The sequence below is a fragment of the Parus major genome, chromosome 4A (genome assembly GCF_001522545.3).
Source record: "Parus major isolate Abel chromosome 4A, Parus_major1.1, whole genome shotgun sequence".
NCBI lineage: Eukaryota > Metazoa > Chordata > Aves > Passeriformes > Paridae > Parus > Parus major.
In genome coordinates this window covers 1,863,771-1,871,732 of record NC_031772.1, presented here as the reverse complement: position 1 = coordinate 1,871,732, position 7,962 = coordinate 1,863,771, and the positions used below count along the sequence as shown (strand labels likewise).

At 41.6% G+C, this 7,962-nt stretch overlaps 1 long non-coding RNA gene across 2 annotated transcripts in view; it reads right to left on the bottom strand.

Moving 5' to 3' along the window:
- LOC109022623 overlaps positions 1-7,962 on the bottom strand; it is a 41,808-nt gene continuing 33,846 nt past the window's right edge. Inside the window, exons 2-4 of one of the 2 annotated variants that reach the window (XR_004497298.1) lie at positions 7,073-7,137; positions 4,497-4,579; positions 1-3,752 (exon numbers count right to left, since the gene is read on the bottom strand). This is a non-coding gene — a long non-coding RNA (uncharacterized LOC109022623). The remainder of the gene's footprint in view (positions 3,753-4,496; positions 4,580-7,072; positions 7,138-7,962) is intronic. The other variant, XR_002001695.2, reaches the window with a different exon arrangement.

Sequence of the window (7,962 nt, the reverse complement as noted above, 5' to 3'; positions counted from 1 at the left end):
TAGAGATAGGATTTGTTTATTCTCAGATTTACCAGAACCAAAACAATTTTATATGAAACATTTGTGTTGAGAATTTGCTCTTTAACCTTAACTCAAAGGAGAAAACTCTTATTCTCTGCTCCAGATCTCTGAATGATGAGCCAAGATGCTAATGCAAAGCTGAGACAACAGTGCCAGTGGGATTTTTCATTGTTGTGACTGGAGACCTTTTGTTGTGTTGACATCAGCACACAAACACTCCGGTCTCCAAAACTGCAACAACTCCTTTCCAACTCAGCTCCCACTTTTTTAGAGTAAAAACATCATTTCTCATGATCCTTTTGGGAGTTAAAGAATTATACTGGTTTAACCCTGCCTGTTTGTGGTGTCCATTTGCTTTCAGAGACTTTTTCTCTCTTGGAGAGACCTGGGAGGATTCAGCAGTCCTGAGGTGCAGCTTCAGCCCAAATAACACAGAGCCCTCCTCATGGGCCTGACTGTCCCTCTGTAACTGCAGCCCCAGGGTGGAACCCACTGGAAAAACCACGAGACTTCTGGATTAATTCATTGGAAAAACCAGGAGACTTCTGGATTAATCCATTGGAAAAACCAGGAGACTTCTGGATTAATCCATTGGAAAAACCACGAGACTTCTGGATTAATCCATTGGAAAAACCAGGAGAATTCTGGATTAATTCATTGGAAAAACCAGGAGAATTCTGGATTAATCCATTGGAAAAATCATGAGATTTCTGGATTAATCCATTGAAAAAGCAAGAGATTTCTGGATTAATCCATTGAAAAAGCAAGAGATTTCTGGATTAATCCATTGAAAAACCATGAGATTTCTGGATTAAGCAACACAATATTAAAAGATGATATTCCATGAATAATAAGGCAGCTAATAAACCCACAGCTAGCATTAATGTAGGGTTCTGCCATCCAGGGCAGTGCTGCACACAATTATAAAGTCATTGTGCATCACTCACAGATTACAAATCAGAGAATCAACAAGGTTCAAAGAACTTAAAGACCATCTGGTCCAACCATAACCCAGCACCACCACAAGCACCCCTGCACTGCATCCAAACTAAAGTGCCTCACCAAACTAAAATAAATCAGTTTTGAAAGGAGCAGCATCTTCTAACAAGACAGAAGCTGAAGCACATTCTTTGCCAAGGACATTATAGTAAAGGATTATGTATTAAGTTGGCCAAAAACCCTAAGAATGTTTCAAACCATTTGTAACAGAGAAAAGTATTCCCACCCAGGATAGTTTAATATTTATTTCATAATTCTGCCAGAGCACACCCTGAGGAATTCCTCTCTTCTCTCCATTCTGGTTCAAACCCATCATGCAGCGAGGCTGGGCTCTCCCTGCAGACAGGGTCTTTCTTTTCCCTTAGAAGAGAAAAAGATTCATCTCAAATTGCTGTTTGTGCAATGCCTGGTTAGTTTCCAGATTCCTTTTATTTCAAATTCACCTCCAATATCTGACCCCTGCCATTCATTAGATATTTCTGCAGCTCTTGCTGTTGAGCAGAGGATGGATTCATGTTGAAATGGGCCAAAGCAGGACAGTTTGTTCTGTGTCACATCCCAAGAGAAGGACACAGGAGCTCCAGGGTTACAGCTGTTCCAGGGAAACAAATGAATAACCAGGTGCCAGAAACTCTCATTTCTGCTTTCTTCTGCTGGGAAAGAAAGGCACAACGTGGTGCTGAGAACCTGCAGCTTGGGGAGGGACTGTGCCTTTCCCTTCCTGGGAAAAGGACACACCTCAGAGCAGGGAGCAGGAAAATTCCCTGGGACTACACCAGCCTCTGGACACTCTGCTGCTGCTTCCAAAATGAAAAAGTTGATTGAAACCAGGCCTGGAGCAAGGACATGTCCTGACAGGATGCAGGAGAAGGAGCAGAAGACAGAGAGGAAGATTTGTTGTGCTCCATCTCATACATGGTGAGGATATTTCTAGCAGGAAAGAGCTGAACAGACACATCTCAAGGCTCTGGCCACATCACATTCTGGCTGTGTGGGCATTACCAGGATTAAATGGTGACAACAGCACTATCTCTATGTTTCTAACCCAAGGTTACAAATATAGATTGGTTTTATTCAGCGTTATATCTAAATACAGAGAAATTGATAAAGCCTTCACGGTAAAGGACGGTATTTTGAACAGTGTCCCTCTGGATTTATTGCAGTGATTCCCACTCAAGTGTCATTTGTCACTAATCCAAATGAGCAGCCCAATTTATCAATTCCTTCTGTAATATCTATTTGTTCCCCATTGTCCAAGGCAGGTAGGTTTGACTTGCACATTTTTCACCTCATCCCCCCAAACACTGTAAAAGTTAGTTTTGATATGCAAAATTCTAGTTTAATCATGTTGCTCAAAGCAACCAAAACAGTGAAATAGAAAGTTTTTATGTGTATATTAAGAAACAAGGCCACAAAAATGTATTTTCTACATGCAATTTTTCTACACAATAAACAAATTCTTTTCCTGACAGATCTTTATACAAACGATGCTGTTAATTCTGCAAGTTTTCTGAAATATCAGTATGAACCTGTGGGTCAGAAGTAGTTCATATTTTCTATTAATCTCCTACTGTAAAGCAGTTATCTGGTTCACTATTAAGTGCTGGAGGGGGCCAGGGAAGGAGGAAATCCCATTTATCACATGAATATTTCTCTAAAATGGTGAAACCAGTAAAAGGTGACAGAGGTGGCATCACCAGCAAACACCAGAGATCAAAACCCGCTGCTCAAAGGTTTCTGTAAGGCCCTGCTTTAGGCACAGTAAACTTGGATTCTCTCATTTTTATCTGTAAAGCCCTGCTTTAGGCACAGTAAACTTGGATTATCTCATTTTTATCTGTAAGGCCCAGTTTTGGGCACAGTAAAGTTGGATTTTCTCATTTTAATCTGTAAGGCCCAGTTTAGGCACAGTAAACTTGGATTCTCTCATTTTAATCTGTAAAGCCCAGTTTAGGCACAGTAAAGTTGGATTCTCTCATTTTCATGTGTAAGGCCCAGTTTAGGCACAGTAAACTTGGATTATCTCATTTTAACCTGCTCTGTTGCAGGGTCCTCTGCCTGGAGATGGTGACAGTATTGAAGTGCTACTTACAACACTGAAGCAAGATTTATTTCATAATTAATGCACAAAGAGTTTTCAGCTTTGAATGAGGTCGACAATGCTCAATATACATCAGTTTGGATGGCAAACTAATCTTGTGAACAATGGGATTTTCTGCTCCCAGAACTTTGACTGGCCAAGTCCTCTCACTGAGTGTCTGTAAGATATTGGCATCCTTTTGGAAATTGGAAGTGGTTATTTTCTCCCAGTCTTGGTCTCAATCTGCTTTTAAACTGATTTGGATTTTTGTTCAATCTTTTCTCTGGGGCTCCAAGCTCTAACAATCACCTTTTCACCCACTCTTTTCCTTCAGCAGTCACACTTTCCACCTGTGGTTCTGTTTACTGGCAGCCTCAGGAATGTGTCTGGAGAGCGTTTTGCAGACAAAAGCACTCATCACTCCAGATCAGCTGGAAGCTGCATGGATTAACCTAGCACAAGAGAGAAATGGAGTCAATAAACCTCCTGAAAGGCCTGCTAACATGAAACCAAATTCTGCTCCATATTGCCACAGCTTCTGCCTGGCTCAGGGCTGGCCTGGCAGAAATTCCTGTCCGCCTGGAAAACAGGAGAACAGATGGATCTGCTGCTCAGTGGCCAAAACCATCTCCAGGAGCTGCTGGTACCCGACCTGCAAGACCAAAAACAGACAAAAGAAGGACTTCTTAAAACAAAGATTTCAAAGCCACACGTCTGTGTGCTGCCATGAGCATTTTCATTGGTGTGAGGAGAGCTCTGGAGCAGATCTGCCCAGGGCAGAGCTCTCTCGTGGCCCTCAGCACCAGGGGCTGCTCTGCACTGACTCTGCTCTCTGCTATTCCTGACAAACATTCTCTCTCAGGATGCTCAACACTCATCTCTCACAGCCCCCAGGCAAAAAAATCCGGTTTATGGTGTGCTTTGGCAATTTGTTTCCATTATATATTTGGACAAAGACCTTTGAGCAGCTGTACTGGAGGATGTGGGAAGGGGAAAAAACACTTTAAAAATAAAAAAGGTATTCCCACAACCCTTCCAAATGCCTGAATCACTCAGGGTTTTTTCTGTACCAATATTTTTTACAAGCTTAACTGGAGAGCTTGAATGATAGAAGAACATGAACTAATAGTGAAAAAAATGCCCACATCTCATCTGTGGGTTCAAGTCATTGAACTCTAAGGTGAATTTCCAACTCATCCCAAAACATTAAGAGTGCCTCATTTCCTTACATTCTGCCAGGGAAACAGGTTCACAGTTTAAACTATGAGAGCTGCTTAATAAATTAATTAAAAATATCTATGAAATTCAGAAGATGCAAAAAGTACTCCAGGTCTTTATTAAATCAGGAGAAATTCTAGAGGAATGTTATTGCAAGCAAAAACATATGTTTGCTTACTTACTGGAAGTTTTCTGTTATCTTGACCCTTTTTCCCCCCTCCAAATCAAACCAGGCTTCAGAAGAGTCTCTTGAAGGAACGACTGGAAAAAAAAATAGAAATCATCATTCTTTATGTGGTCAATAAAGTCATTGCAGAGAGCAGACACACAAACAAAAGTGAAATTCCCACAGAATGTCCCTTTCAACTGAAAGCAAGCTCAGAAAAACAACACTGTGTGGGCAGGAAAATTGGCTTTTTAAGGTCCTTACAGAAGGAGAAGTATATAAAAAAAATAATTTGTGCTTGAACATTTTCACCATTTCTCATGCACCTCCAAGGGGTGGTGGCCTCAGGACCCACATGCCAGAGATAGTGGCAGAAAAATCAGCACAATACTGAGGAGCAGATTTTGGCCAGTAAAACCTGCAGGAACATCAGCAAAAAACAGAGGCCAAATTGCAGCCCAATTATTATTGGGCTAATGATTATTAAAATGTTTTATTTTGGGGTCCCATTCCATCAATCAACACTTCTAAAGCCCTTCAAAGGCTGCACCTTGGGCAGTGCAAGAGCCTGGCCAGGGCTCACCAGTTTCACACTTTTGTAAGTTTTGGTCCATTTCCACCTTGGGGTGAATTGTGCAATTCCAGCCTCAGGTGATGCAGTCCCATCCTCCCAGGTTGCTCTCCTCAATCCGGGGCTGGTTGTGCTTTTTGTCCTTGGTTGTGGGCTGGGAAAGGATTGTTGTGTGTGCCTGAGCTGGGAGAGAACTGGCTGACACTTTATCTGAGGCTCAGAGTTAGGAACCAGTGCAGTGCAGAACCCCAAGGGCTGGACCTAAAAATGGTCACAAAATGCAGGACTGGTCACTAGGTCTGACATTTTTATGAGTTTAGGTCCATCTGCATATGTTAATTGCCAATCACTGGCAAATTGCAACATTAATTGTCCAATTACAGCTTCAGGCTGTGAAGTCCCATCCTTGTTTTTTCTCTTCAGCCCACATTGTTTCTGCTTTTGGGCCCAAAGCTTGTAAGGGTTGTCCTTACAGCCTAGAAAAGGAATTTTTCTGTCTGCCCACTCTGTGAAGGGAGCTCACTGACACTTCAAATGAAGCTCAAAACTCCACACTTAGGAGTAACATGAAAGATAAAACTCCAGGTATGAGCCAGAGCTGCCCAGGTGAGCCCTGGTGCAGCAGAGATGGGGGAGAGCTGCACCCAGGCTCTGCACTGACCCAGCTGCCAGCCAGGACCACGGGGCAGAGACACCCAGCATCCCTGGAATCATGGCACAGCCAGAAATCCACAGCAATTCCCTCTGAACTCCCAGAAAAACACAGTTTTGTCATGTTTTACAGAAGCCTCACTTGACAAACCTGCTGTGCACACCTGCACTTTTATGGCAGCTTTATTCCATCTGCTGAACACCTGCACCTGCAGGACTATTTGTGCCTGAAAACCCCATAGTAGCAGGGCCAAGGAGACCTTTGAAAAAATTAAAATATCACTAAACTAATCCAAATTTATGTGAACACTCACTAAGTAGAATTGAATTGATTCCAAAACATACTAATAATAGTTCACAAATCAAATATTTGCAAGCTTTCAACATCTGGATTTTAGTTTAGGAAGTGCCGTGTCCAAAATGAAAAATCCAGCACAATGTCCATACTCAAAGGTGTCCAAGTGAAAAACAAAAATTCTCATAATTCTGTTTATCATTCTGCTCTTTTGAATATATCTACTTTACACAATTTATAACTGTTTTATACAACTTGTATAATTCCATATATATTAGGAGTAATATAAGCTTTAGAATCCAGGTATACACCAGCTTTTAAAAGTGTGAAAGCAGCACATTTTCCCATGAATATATATTTTATTTATATAAACAAGTGTTTCATGGTACCCAACAACATCTGGTGTAAAACATGCTTCATTTTGATGGAGGAAAGTGTGTGTTTACTCCATTAAACCCCCTAAAACCACGCTGCAAAATGGGTTTCAGCTTGTCCACAGATGCTGATCAGGAAAGGGGTTTTGTTTGGAGCCAACAGAAAGCTGCAGCTTTGACCTCCAACTCCCAGGCACTGCAGACCTCTAAAGTTAATTTCTCATTCTACCAATGCCTGATGCACATATTCCCAATAGGAAATAAAACATGAGGCTTTTTAAGGATACTACTGGAGTAGTCATGCACAGCTCTTAGGTCAGAGGTAGCTGCAATCTGAATTATACCGAGTTAAGCTGCTAAAGGAGACATCAGTAACAGATGGTGAATTCTAAAGGTGAGGATTTAAATTCCTAAATCATTCATCACCAACAAGCTGTAAAAAAAAAAAGTGAACGACAGCATGTTTTAGTAAAATCTTACCACCAGCTCAGCAGACAAAGTTTGCATGAATGCTCCTCAGTGATGCACACACACATTCACATCAGGTGGGCAGGGACTGGAAAATCAATTCCTGCTCGTTGCACAGATATTTGATGAGTCTCCCAATACCCCAAACATGGATCAGATTGCATTGCTTGATGTTGTAAAGATATTTCTTCTCTCCTGGATGTCAGGTGGCATTATTGATTGCACTTACCCATTCTTACAGAAGTGCTTCCATCCACCCGTGCCACTGGAGCTCCAGTCTGCACTTATGGATCTCTAAAAGATACAAATCGATGCTTCTGTCATGGCAATGGGCAACTGACTGAAAAGTAAATAAAGCTGATTGTTGGCTCTAACGAGATTTAATGGCACACACTTAACTTCCAGGTGGGATTACGAGGAGCTTGAGAGAATAACAGTTTTCCTTTTTTGATTCTCATATCTAATCACTTCAGGTAATGAAACGGAACGATTTGGTCACCTGTGATAGTCACCAGAGGTGTAAGAGCTGCTGCTCCTCTGCTGAACCCAAAGTGTTTCTCACATGCCAAGCCCTGCAGGGCACACATGTGAGCTCAACCAGGGCAGGTCCAGCACAATTCCCCTCCCTCCTCTCCCACCTTGCTGCCCTCCTGCACCCCAGCCTGGCTCGGTGACTTCCCAAGCAGATGGCTGCTGCTGGGAGCTGGATAAATTACAGCCAGCAGCGAGCAGGAAGCTTGGCATCACTGCCATGGTGAAAAACTGCATCTTCAGAAAACAACATTTATAACTTTACACCAAAAACTGCATCTTCAGAATACAACATTTATAACTTTACACCAAAAACTGCATCTTCAGGAAACATTATATATAACTTTACACCAAAAACTGCACCTTCAGGAAACATTATATAACTTTACACCAAAAACTGCATCTTCAGGAAACATTTATAACTTTACACCAAAAACTGCATCTTCAGGAAACAACATTTATAACTTTACACCAAAAACTGCATCTTCAGGAAACATTTATAACTTTACACCAAAAACTGCATCTTCAGGAAACAACATTATATATAACTTTACACCAAAAACTGCATCTTCAGGAAACAACATTTAT